Below are 13858 nucleotides of genomic sequence, written 5' to 3'. Positions count from 1 at the left end.
TACCTTTAAAGGAGTAACGCCAGGCCCAGGGGCTCGTTGCACGGGCTCCCTGCTACTAAAATTTATATTCTTCTTCCCCGATAACTTCCGTAGCGAACATCTAACCTTCCACATCGCTCCGTTCCAAAGTGGCTATCAAGCACTACTCGGACGCGAAGCTTTCGCTCGCTTTAATGCAATACCACACTACGCTTCCCTCACACTCAAGATGCCCGGTCCACGTGGCATCATTACAGTGAACGGAAATATTTAGCGATTTCTACGCGCCGAAGAGCGTGCAGCTGCCTTGACAGCCGCACACTAAAAACGGCCTCACCAACTAATTAGCAGGTCGTCATGACCTCGGACACGGTTAGACGAGTCCGGTGCAGCTATATGCAATTTATACCGGATCAATAATCACACCCCTATTACAAATATAAGGGGCTCAACGTGCGCAGACAAGTGGCAATTCTTACTCACCTTGAATTATACATGGTTTGTTTAAAAACTATCTTTTTGCACGACAGCTTTTTTACCTAAGCTCCTCTCTTTTACAGATAATCATCATGCTACACCCGTCCAGGATACGGTACAATGGAGACACAGGCGCAGACGTGCAGCAGGGACCCACTCCAAGGATTCTTTTTAGATTAAGACCCTGCGTAAACCTTTTTTACTGTCTCTTGTTGATGCATATCCACCGAATTCTCAGCACAATTGAGAAGGATGATGATGTCTTGGCATGTGGCCACGTCAGAATAACGCACATACCTGGACACAAGGGGCTTCTTACAAGCGGAACTATTTCGGCCCGGTTTATACCATAAAGACCGAATACCTTAGGGAGTGTTCGGCGTCACGAGTTCGGCCTTATATGCATCAGCTCCGAATCATTGTCTTTGGTCAAATGTTGGGTTTGCCCGGCTCCTGTGTTTTGGTGCCTTACGTTCCGCTTTACCGGCTAAGGTAGCACCAGGAGAACTACTGCGATTGTGCCCTGGTTCATCCGGACGAGCGCCTTAGTAGAGAAAGCCGAAAACTGACTGTCATGATATAGCGTGAGACTGGTCAACCACTCGATGACCTATCGGAATGCTAGAATTCCTCCACCTTAACGAAGGGACGTTTTCCGGCCAGGCATATACGCACCCCGCGATTGGGAGAGTGCGGAGCCACCAGGGGCTATCTAGTAGCCCCACTGTCAAACTCCTATGGCTAAGTGAAAGTGTTCAAGCATTATAGTCCGGTTGCCTCGCTCGCTACGCTATCACCTCCTTATCAGGACCAAGACATTGGATTAAGTGTGAACACGCGTTTTTCACGAGCACCTCCGCATTATATGCGTGGGGGTTGAAGCCGACGGCTGCAATCTTTCAGGTTATACACATGTATACATAAACGGGCGCACAGGAGGCATCATACTACTTTCAGGCAAAAGTATAAACATAGCCTTTTAAAAACTTCATAAAAGCATTATGTTTACAATGGGAATACATATCACTCAAACATAATATTTTTCGAGCACTGGGCCTCTATCAAACGAGCAGCCTCGAGAACTTCCTCGAAATAGTGTTCGGCAGCCACACGGCCTATGGCCGAACCCTGCGCCGCAATAGTGGTAGCGTCCATCTCCGCCCAGTATGCTTTAACACAGGCAAGGGCCATCCGTGAGCCTTCTATGCACGCCGACCTCTTCATCGCATTAATGCACAGCACCGCATCAAGGAACTGCTGCACTAAGCTGAAATAGCTATTCGGCTTTGGTCTTTCCGGCCATAGCTGATCCACAACAGACCTCATGGCGAGTCCGGACAACCTATTTTATTCGGCCCATTCGGATAGCTGGTCAGTCAATGAAAGCGGACGTTCTGGAACATGGAATTGCGTCCACAACAGCTTGTCCACTTCACGATCTGTCTGACCTTGGAAGTACTTGGCCGCATCGGCAGCGCTCGCCGCCAAATCCATATACGCATCTGCCGAACTCCACAGCCGATCCAGAGGGGCATACCGAGGATCTCCGAACTTCCTCCGTAACATGAAGGGTTTCCCAGCCGCAATATCCCCGGCTTCCCGCAGCTCCTCCTTCTTCGCTCTCATAGCAGAACGGGTGTCTTTGTCCGCCGCCGCGGCCTTCTCAAGGTCCGTTGCCTTCGCTCGGTTTTCTTTCTCAAGGACCCAGCAACGGTCGGCAGTGTCTTTCAATTCTACGACCATCTTGGCCATCTTCTCCTGGCTCTCGCAATGTGCGGCCTTCTCGGCTTTCAACTCTTTGGCCGCCTTCAAAGCAGCCACATTACTAATCCTCGCTTGTTCCTTGGCTCGGGCAAGTTCCGCCCGCAAGGCTTCCACGGTGGCAACTCCATCTGCAGTCACAACATATTAAAGATACTGGCATTATGCTGCTCTTACTATGTGGTGTTCACCGGATAATAACACTTACCTTGTGCCTCGTCAAGCCTCTTGTTAACAAGCTCGATGTCGGCGTCTGCCGCATCCAGTTGCCGTTTTAATTGGGTAAACTCCCTAGTCCGGCTAGCCACCGGAGCTTCCACCACCTGTACATAGAGGTAGTTTGGTTATTGTCTGGGAATATGATCCTCTGTTCGCCGCCGTTCTCGACGACAACCAGAGTCTCAGGGGCTACTATCTACACAGGGCACACCTAACATGTGCAGTACTATCACATATTATCTCACATACCTCAAAGCCCGTCAATAGACTCATAAAGGCTTCATGTAATCCGCTTTCAGCGGACGAGATTCTCTCCATCACCGTACCCATCAGCGTACGGTGCTCTTCTGAGATGGCCGCTCGCCCCACCAACTCCCTCAGAACGTCCGACCGCACACCAGATGGTGCTGGACTCTTTCGTATGCTCTCTTCGGGAGCAGGACACTGGGGACTTTGGGGGTCTACGGGATTATCTTCTGGCCTCACCAGATCCGGAGAGGCCCTCCGCGACGACACTTCGGGTTCGCCCGCTTCTGGAGCGGAGGAGTCCAGGGGAGGCGTTTCGCTCTCCATCATCTCTGGAAGAAGATCCCCTGAAGACGAGCTCATTTGAGAGGGGCTGAGGCCCGAACTGCAAGATAGATGCGGTGGTTATTTTCTTAGAGGAAAAAGATATCATACCCTTACTATTAAAATATTTTGGATCACTTACGACTCATTGGAGGGCTGATCCCCCGCGGACTCTGCGCGGCAAAAACACCCCCCAAAGCAGGACCCTCAGTGGGAGACCTCTTCTCCCGTTTGGAGGCTTCGGCTTTCGGATCCTCGGAAGCAGTCCTTTTCCTCCCCCGATCGTCCTCCTTCGTGGAGATGCTCGTTCCCTCGGTTGGAGCAGATAGCGATGGGGGCCGGCGTCCGCCCGTATTATCTCCCTCAGTATCTTCCCTCAGGGGCTCCGGACAAGGTGCGACCTCGAGCATCTTCTCCAATACCGGATTTTCCAAACCCTCAGGGAGGGGAGCCAAGCACCAAATCATGTTTGCCTTTGTTAGCCAGTCCTGGTCAAAAAGCGGACTCTCAGAAATAACTTTGAATAAAAGACAGCGTGTTCGGCTAGGGGATTTCTTACTTGTTCGGCGGCGCGGTTACTGCTCAGGCCCACGTCCTCGGTGATATCCGGACATTCCACTTGAGGTCCGAAGAATGACTTGTACATCTCCTCGCGCGTCAGGCCGAGGAAACTTTGAATGGCACGTGGTCCCTCTGGGTTGAACTCCCACAAGCGCAGGGGCCAGCGTTTGCAAGGCTGGACTTGACGAACCAGCATAACTTGTATTACCGCAACCAAATTAAAATCTCCCTCGAAGAGATCTCGGATGCGGCTTTGCAGTATAGACACGTCCTTGGCTGGACCCCATCTCAGGCCCCTGCTAATCCATGACATCAGTTGTGGTGGGGGGCCCGGGCGGAAAGCGGGGGCAGCCGCCCACTTGGCACTTCTGGGAGCCGTGATGTAGAACCACTCCCGTTGCCATAATTCGGACACCTCTGGAAAGGAACCTTTCGGCCATGGAGCTCCTGCCATCTTGCCTATTGATGCACCTCCGCACGCTGCATGCTGCCCCTCGATCACCTTCGGTTGTACTTCAAAGGTCTTGAGCCACAGGCCGAAGTGAGGGCACATGGAGGAAGGCCTCACACACGACAATAAATGCCGTGATGTGGAGAAAGGAGTCCGGAGCTAGATCGTGGAAATCTAGCCCGTAATAGAACATCAAGCCCCTGACGAAGGGATCCAGAGTGAGGCCTAGACCTCAGAGGAAGTGGGAGACGAACACAACGTTCTCGTTGGGTTCGGGAGTAGGGACGACCTGCCCTCGAGTAGGCAGTCGATGCGAAACCTCGGCGGTCAGGTATCTGGCCTCCCTCAACCTCTTAATGTCCTCTTCCGTCATGGAGGAGGGCATCCATCGACCTTGAAGGCTGGATCCGGACATGATTGAAGATCCGGAGCACCTAACCTGGGCTTTGGGTGTTAGAACTCGAGGCGGGGGAAGGGTTTGGTTGAGCACGAGAGGGAAAAAGCGAAAACCTTGTCCCCTTATAAAGAGGGTGAATATCAAGCGTCCTCTCTGTAGCCGTTTAGGACTTACCTATAATCTAGGAGTCCTAGACACGGTTGGGTTACCCATGAACTGCATTAATGAGAATCCCGTAATTGGGGGAACATGATCTCCGCTTCGGCAAGACGTGTCAAGAAACCGCCTCGCGTTATGTGTGGAGCTGGTTAAGAGAAACGGCTCGAATAATCACCGGGCCATGACATGACGTCATGCTGTCAAAACAAGCCAGCAAATTAGATCTGCGGAAAAATTATTCTCTCTGCGATGGAATGTGGAACTTATTTTGCAGGGTTGGACACTATCCTCGTATTCAACTTCTTCTGTAATGTGTTTGGAGAAGGAATCCGCCTTGCAATGCCGAAGACAACTGCGCGCCGGACTCGTCGTCATTGAAGCCTGGTTCAGGGGCTACTGAGGGAGTCCTGGATTAGGGGGTCTCCGGACAGCCGGACTATCTCCATTGGCCAGACTGTTAGACTATGAAGATACAAGATTGAAGACTTCGTCTCGTGTCCGGATGGGACTCTACTTGGCGTGGAAGGCAAGCTAGGCAATACGTATATGGATATCTCCTCCTTTGTAACCGACCTTGTGTAACCCTAACCCTCTCCGGTGTCTATATAAACCGGAGGGTTTTAGTCCGTAGGACAACAATCACAACATACAATCATACCGTAGGCTAGCTTCTAGGGTTTAGCCTCTCTGATCTCGTGGTAGATCTACTCTTGTAACAGCCATATCATCAATATTAATCAAGCAGGACGTAGGGTTTTACCTCCATCAAGAGGGCCCGAACCTGGGTAAAACTTTGTGTCCCTTGCCTCCTGTTACCATCCGGCCTAGATGCACAGTTCGGGACCCCCTACCCGAGATCCGCCGGTTTTGACACCGACAGTGAGTGAACAAATTACTTTGAGCAATTTATTGAAAAGCGAATAATTATGACGACCTCTAAGGCAGTGATCATGAATATAGACATCATGTCCGTGACAAGTAGACTGACTCCTGCCTGCATCTACTACTTTTACTCCAAACATCGACCGCTATCCAGCATGCATCTAGTTTATTAAGTTAACAAGAACGGAGTAACACCTTAAATAAGATGACGTGATGTAGAGGGATAGATCCAATCAATATGAAATAAACCCCACATTTTTATCCTTAGTGGCAATAATACAAATATATGAAATAAACCCCACATTTCTGTCACTGGGTGAGGACACCGCAAGATTGAACCCATTACAAAGCACCTCTCCCATTGCAAGAAAAACAAATCTAGTTGGCCAAACCAAACCAATAGAACAGAGAGAAATACAAAGCTATATTAATCATGCATAAAAGAGTTCAGATAAGACTCAAATAATATTCATAGATAATTTGATCATAAACTCACAATTCATCGGATCTCAATAAACGTACCGCAAAAGAAGATTACATCGAATAGATCTCCAAAAACATCGAGGAAAACATTGTATTGAAGATCAAAGAGAGAAGAAGCCATCTAGCTACTAGCTATGGACCCGTAGGTCTATGGTAAACTACTCACGCATCATCGGAAGGGCAGCGATGTTGATGTAGAGGCCCTCCGTGATCGAATCCCTGTCCGGCAGAGTACCGAAAAAGGTCTTCAGATGGGGTCTCACGAGGATAGAAACTTGCGGCAGCGGAAAAGTATTTTTGGTGTGCCCTCTGGTATAAGGGGAATATTAGGGTATTTATGGAGCTGGAATTAGGGTTAGTTGAGCCACGGGGGCCCACAAGCTTGGGGGGAGCGCCCCCCCCTAGGGCACGCCCTCCAGGCTTGTGGCCAATCCGTGGCCCTTCTGGCCTCCTCCCGAAGCTTCATGGGTGACTTATTATCCAAGAAATTCATCAAAAAGTTTCGCTTCGTTTCGTATTGGTTTTCTGTAAAAGACAAAAACAAAGAAAAAATAGCAAATGGCACTACGCAGTAGGTTAATAGGTTAGTCCCCAAAAAAATGATATAAAATAGCATAATAATGCATATAAAACATCCAAGATGGATAATATAATAGCATGGAACAATCAAAAATTATAGATACATTGGAGACGTATCGAGCATCCCCAAGCTTAATTCCTGCTCGTTCTCGAGTAGGTAAATGATAAAAATAGAATTTTTGATGTGGAATGCTACCTAACATGTTTATCATGTAATCTTTATTTATTTGCCATGAATATTCAGATCCATAAGATTCAAAACAAAAGTTTAATATTGACATAAAAAACAATAATACTTCAAACATACTAATAAAGCAATCATGTCTTCTAAAAAAATTATGGCTAAAGAAAGTCATCCCTACAAAATCATATAATCTTGTCATGCTCTATCTTCATCACACAAAGTATTTATCATGCACAACCCGATGACAAGCCAAGAAATTGGTTCATACTTTTAAGCTCTTAAGCTTTTTCAACTCTCAGGCAATACATGAGCATGAGCCATGGATATAACACTATAGGTGGAATAGAATATGACGGTGGAGGTTGTGTGGAGAAGACAAAAAAGGAGAAAGTATCACATCGACGAGGCTAATCACACTAGTAGAAAACAGGGCTTTGGTCCAGGCCAGGTAAGCCCATTAATCCCGATTCACTCACAAACCGGGACCCATGGGGGCATAGGTCCCGGTTCGTGAGGCCAGGGGGGCCGGGACTCGTGGGGCATTGGTCCCGGTTCGTCTGGCCCCTTTGGTCCCGGTTCCAGACATGGTAGGAGGGGACTCAATAATATGTAGGGACGGGCATTCCTGGTCTCAAGCACACTACACAGTTCTACAGAATTCTACCTTGGTGACCCCGTATGTCGATGAACACAAGAACATTCTGCGCTCCAAACACCCGGAGCAGTGTGATGACTAGATTACATGTGAACACATCAAGACTTTCGGTAGTTGGTTGCAAACACGTCTCAGGGGTGACAACACTATTTCTGATGAGCTGTACTCGTTGGTTAGGGGACCATCTTCGACTTATTGACTTACAAAGGGTACGAGATAAATGGGAATACATTTTACACGATCGCCCAAGATCAAAAGAGCACCAACCAAAACAACGGTATCCGCTTTGATGCAGCAACCAAGAGGGGGAAAGGACACATATTATGGTTACATAGTGGACATATGGGAACTTGACTACGGACATGATTTTAAGGTCCCTTTGTTTCAGTGCAAATGGGTCAATTTGTTAGGAGACAGGGTACAGGTAGACCCACAGTACAGAATGACAACAGTGGATCTGAACAATCTTGGGTACACGAACGAACCATTCGTCCTAGCCAATGATGTCGCGCATGTTTTCTATGTGAAGGACATGTCTACCAAATCGAGAAAAAGAAAAATAAGGAAGCGAATACATCATACGATGAGCCAAAGCGCCACATAGTTCTTTCAGGAAAAGGGGACATCGTGGGATTGGAGGGCAAGATAGACATGTCTGAAGATTATGAAAAGTTTCATGAAATTCCTCCCTTCAAAGTCAAGGCTGACCCAAGCACCCTGTTAAATGATGAAGATTATCCATGTTTACGGTGCAATAAGCAAAGGACACAAGCAAAGAAAAAGTGAAGACTTTCTCTCCACAACTATTATGATGATGCCTTTGATCTAGAATATCATTGCAGTTACATGTGAAGAAATGAAATGCCTTTTGTAACAGATGAGTTTCCGTATGAAACCCTGATACTTCGAAAGAGATTATTCGTTTTGTACATGAAGTGCATCCAGTTTTTGCCGTAATCCTCTCAACTTTTTAGCACATGCTATGTGGGTGAAATGATGATACCATGCCAACTTTCAACCTTTTGAGAGTTCATTTGTAGTGCTTTTCAATTTCAAGGTCATTTAGCTAAAAAATCAGTAAATGCATGAAAAATACCAGATGGAGTCAGAAAGGGTTGAAAATTGATGATGTGGCTATGAATGGTTCATTTTGAACACACAAAAAGTCTAGAGTTCAAATAAGTTCAAAAAATGAAATCCCTTTGTAACAGATGAGTTTTCGTCCGAAACCCCGATACTTCGAAAGAGATTGCCCATTTTGTACACGAAGTGCATCCAATTTTTGCCGTAACCCTCTCAACTTTTTATCACATGCTATCTAGGTGAAATGATGATACGATGCCAACTTTCAACCTTTTCAGAGTTCATTTAAAGTGCTTTTCAATTTCAGGGTCATTTAGCTTAAAAAAATCAGTAAATGCATGAAAAATTATCAAAGTATTTTCTGTTCAAAATATTAAAAGCAAAAATATTTTTCATAACGATTTTTTTTAGAAATTTTAATAGCAAACTAAAATAACAAAATCTGTTTTTATTAAAACAGATATTTAAAATAACCTAAAAGTTACCAAATTGAATATAATGATAAAACACAGTAATATTAAATAGCAGGAAAAAGAATCACTCAAAAATCTATTTTTATAGTAAAGTTATTCACAAACTAGTGATTCACACAACTTCAAAAAATTCAAATTTAAACTATTCAAATTTGAAAACTAATGGCACTAACAGAAAGTTTGTAATTTCTGTGACCTAACAGCAAAAAGAGTCACTGAATAACTGTAAATAGAAACAAAAGGAAATAAATAAAGCAAAAAACAAAACATAAAAACTGGATTTTTTTTTTAAAAAATGCCACTTACTGGGCCACCACGGCCCGAATACGACTAGAAACCCAACCACGGGCCAGGATTCAGGCCCGCAGAAGGCCCAGTAGGCCCACATGCAGCGGGGTGTGAGATTAGGCCCGTAAGCCTGGATTTGAGAGGAGCTCGGGAGGGCAGCAACAGTGGGGCTTATAAACCACTCCGGGCCCCTCTCAACTAGCGAAGTGGGACTAAACTTTTGGCCGCGGGCAGCACAAGGCCTTTGGTCCCGGTTGGTAGCACCAATCGAGACGAAAGGGGTGCATTGGTACCGGTTTGTGATACCAACTAGGACCTTTGCCCCCCTTTCATCCTGGTTGGTGCCACCAACCAGGACCAAAGGTCCCTGTTTCCCGCCCTTTGGGCTGCTGAAAACTGACCTTTGGTCCCGGTTCCTGGCACCAACCGGGACGAAAGGTGGGCATTGGTCCCGGTTGGTGCCACAAACTGGGACCAACGGCTTTCCTATATAACCAACACTTAGGATTTTTTTCACTTCCATCTCGCAGTTGCCCCCGACCACACCGACGACATCGACGCCGCTAGGCTGCCCGAGCTCGCCGTGTTGACACCGTCGCCGCCCTCTGCCCCTTCAACGCCATCGCCGCCCTCTGCCCCGACCATGCCGCCCTCGTCCCCACCCCGACCACACCGCGCGCCCTCGCCGTGCCGGCCTCTGCCTCGGCCTGCCCTAACCACACCGCCGTCGCCCTACCCCGACCATGCCGCCGTTGTCGGTTCTATATTCGGCGTATCTCGTAGTAGGGGTCCTAAGCTAGGCGTCTTGGAGTGATGGTAACATGCACACAGGGTTTTACCCAGGTTCGGGCTCTCTCGAAGAGATAATACCCTACATCCTGCTTTTGATTGTATTCATATGGGGGATAGTACAGAGTACATGTATCTACCATGAGATTGTTCTCATGAATATATTCTTATCTATTGACTAGCCTGGCCACGGTTTATATAATGCACCAAAGGCCTAGAGTTTAGGAGAGTCCTTGTCTTGGGCGCCAAGTCTTGTGAGATCTCCCTTGTATGCAGCATGGGCTGCCCGAAGTGGTCCATGAGTAAATCACCATGGGGGTCCTTGACCCGATCCAGCTGGTCGGGAGACGACGTGGTGAGTACCCCCAAGTTCAGGACACCGTCAGTAGCCCCCTGAACCGGTCTTCAAGTTGGGGACGCTCCTCGATTCTTCCGAACTGTTCTTCATCTTCGGTCGTCGGTCTTGAAAACTGGTTCAACAAATCTTCTCATCTTCGATCTTGAGGATTGCCGAAGTGAATCCGAAGAGTTTACATGTCAGATATCCATGGAGCCCCTTTAAGTTCTCGGCCTTTATCAATGCCTTGTTATTTTTTATGCCACACCTCGGGTTTGAAATTGTTCCCGTGCGGTGGTGCCCTCTTGCATCCGAGCTCCAACGCCGGACTGCATTCGAGGTATCTTTAGCAGCCGAGCACCAATGTCGGACCGCTTCCGAGCTCCAACACTGGAATGTATCCGAGCTCCAACGCCGGACTGTATCCGAAGAGTCTTTTTACAGCCGAGCTCCAGCGCCGGACTATATCTGAGGTGTCATAGATTACCTCGGTCTTGAAAAAGTTAAAAGGGTTCAACCGAGCTTAATACCGGAGATGCCCTCTATGGAGTTAATTCTGATTTGTGCAATGTATTCTCTGCCGAGATGTATAGCCAATAGCCCTCAAGGTGTGTGTCGGCCAAAAATCCGAGATGCACATTGATACGTCTCCAACGTATCTATAATTTTTAATTTTTCCATGCTATATTATATCCTGTTTTGAACATTATTGGGCTTTATTATACACTTTTATATTATTTTTGGGACTAACCTATTAACCGGAGGCCGAGCCCAGAATTGTTGTTTTTTTGCCTATTTTAGAGTTTCGCAGAAAAAGAATATCAAACGGAGTTCAAACGAAATGAAACCTTCGGGAACGTGATTTTCGGAACGAACATGATCCAGAGGACTTGGACCCTATGTCAAGAAAGCAACCAGGAGGGCACGAGGTAGGGGGCACACCTACCCCCCCAGGCGCACCCTCCACCCTCATGGGGCCCACGTTGCTCCAGCGACGTACTTCTTCCTCCTATATATACCTACGTACCCCCAAACTACCACATACAGAGCCAAAACCCTAATTCCACCGCCGTAACTTTCTGTACCCGTGAGATCCCATCTTGGGGCCTTTTCCGGAGCTCCGCCGGAGGGGGCCTCGATCACGGAGAGCTTCTACATCAACACCATAGCCTCTCCGATGAAGTGTGAGTAGTTTACTTCAGACCTTCGGGTCCATAGTTATTAGCTAGATGGCTTCTTCTCTCTTTTTGGATCTCAATACAAAGTTCTCCCCCTCTCTTGTGGAGATCTATTCGATGTAATCTTCTTTTGCGGTGTGTTTGTTGAGACCGATGAATTGTGGGTTTATGATCAAGTTTATCAATGAACAATATTTGAATCTTCTCTGAATTCTTTTATGTATGATCGGTTATATTTTCAAGTCTCTTCGAATTATCAGTTTGGTTTGGCCTACTAGATTGATCTTTCTTGCAATGGGAGAAGTGCTTAGCTTTGGGCTCAATCTTGCGGTGTCCTTTCCCAGTGACAGTAGGGGCAGCAAGGCACGTATTGTATTGTTGCCATCGAGGATAACAAGATGGGGTTTATTTCATATTGCATGAGTTTATCCCTCTACATCATGTCATCTTGCTTAAAGCATTACTCTGTTCTTTTGAACTTAATGCTCTAGATGCATGCTGGATAGCGGTCGATGTGTGGAGTAATAGTAGTAGATGCAGGCAGGAGTCGGTCTACTTGTCTCGGACGTGATGCCTATATACATGATCATACCTAGATATTCTCATAACTATGCTCAATTCTGTTAATTGCTCAACAGTAATTTGTTTACCCACCGTAATACTTATGCTCTCAAGAGAAGCCACTAGTGAAACCTATGGCCCACGGGTCTATTTTCCATCATATTAATCTTCCGTCAACAAGCTATTTCTTTTTTCCGTTATTTTGCTTTCTTTACTTTGCATCTTTATCATAAAAATACCAAAAATATTATCTTATCATATCTATTAGATCTCACTTTCGTAAGTGACCGTGAAGGGATTGACAGCCCCTTTATTGCGTTGGTTGCGAGGATTTTATTTGTTTGTGTAGGTGCGAGGGACTCGTGCGTGGCATCCTACTGGATTGATACCTTGGTTCTCAAAAACTGAGGGAAATACTTACGCTACTTTGCTGCATCACCCTTTCCTCTTCAAGGGAAAACCAACGCAGTGCTCAAGAGGTAGCAAGAAGGATTTCTGGCACTGTTTCCCGGGAGTCTACGCAAAAGTCAACATACCAAGTACCCATCACAAACCCTTATCTCCCACATTACATTATTTGCCATTTGCCTCTCGTTTTCCTCTCCCCCACTTCACCCTTGCCGTTTTATTCTCCCTCTCTCTCCGTCCTCCTTCTCTTTCTCTATTTGCCTCTTTTTGCCCATCTCTTGTTTGCTTGTGTGTTGGATTGCTTGCTTGCCACGATGGCTCAAGATAATACCAAATTGTGTGACTTTACTAATACCAACAACAATGATTTTATTAGCACTCCGATTGCTCCTCTTACCGATGCTGAATCTTGTGAAATTAATGCTGCTTTGTTGAAGCTTGTCATGAAAGATCCGTTTTCCGACCTTCCTAGTGAAGATGCCGGTACCCATCTAAACAACTTTGTTGATTTGTGTGATATGCAAAAGAAGAAAAATGTGGACAATGATATTGTTAAATTGAAGGTATTTCCTTTTTTGCTTAGAGATCGTGCTAAAGCTTGGTTTTTGTCTTTGCCTAAAAATAGTATTGATTCGTGGAGTAAGTGCAAAGATGCTTTTATCTCTAAGTATTTTCCACCCACTAAGATCATCTCTCTTAGAAATGATATCATGAATTTTAAGCAACTTGATCATGAACATGTTGCACAAGCTTGGGAGAGGATGAAATTAATGATACGTAATTGCCCTACACATGGTTTGAATTTATGGATGATTATACAAAAATTTTATGCCGGATTGAATTTTGCTTCTAGAAATCTTTTAGATTCGGCCGCGGGAGGCACTTTTATGGAAATCACTTTCGGAGTCCCGGATGAGATCGGGGACATGGCGTGGAGTCTCAAAATGGTTTAGACGTAAAGATCGATATATTGGACGACTATATTCGGACATCGGAAAGGTTTCGAGTGATTCGGGTATTTTCGGGGGTACCGGGGAGTTACGGGAATACAAGGAAGAAGTAATGGGCCTCATGGGCCAAGTGGTGGAAGAGAGGAGGCAGGGCGCGCGACCCCCTAGCCCAAACCGAATTGGACTAGGGGGCCGGCCCTCCTTTCCTCCTTTTCCTCCCTCTCCTTCCTTCTCCTTCTCCTCCTTCCTTTCCTCCTCCTAGTAGGAGTAGGAAAGGGGAGTCCTACTCCTACTAGGAGGAGGACTCCTCCTCCTGGCGCGCCCATAGAGGGCCGGCCGGCCTCCCCCCTTGCTCCTTTATATACGGGGGTAGGGGGGCACCTCTAGACACACAAGTTGATCAGTTGATCTCTCCCAGCCGTGTGCGGTGCCCC

Source organism: Triticum urartu, chromosome 2A, assembly GCF_056163025.1.
Source record: "Triticum urartu cultivar PI428250 chromosome 2A, HENAU_Tu73, whole genome shotgun sequence".
NCBI classification, from domain to species: Eukaryota; Viridiplantae; Streptophyta; class Magnoliopsida; order Poales; family Poaceae; genus Triticum; species Triticum urartu.
The sequence above is the reverse complement of the archived record's forward strand: the minus strand, read 5'-3'. Positions refer to the sequence as shown.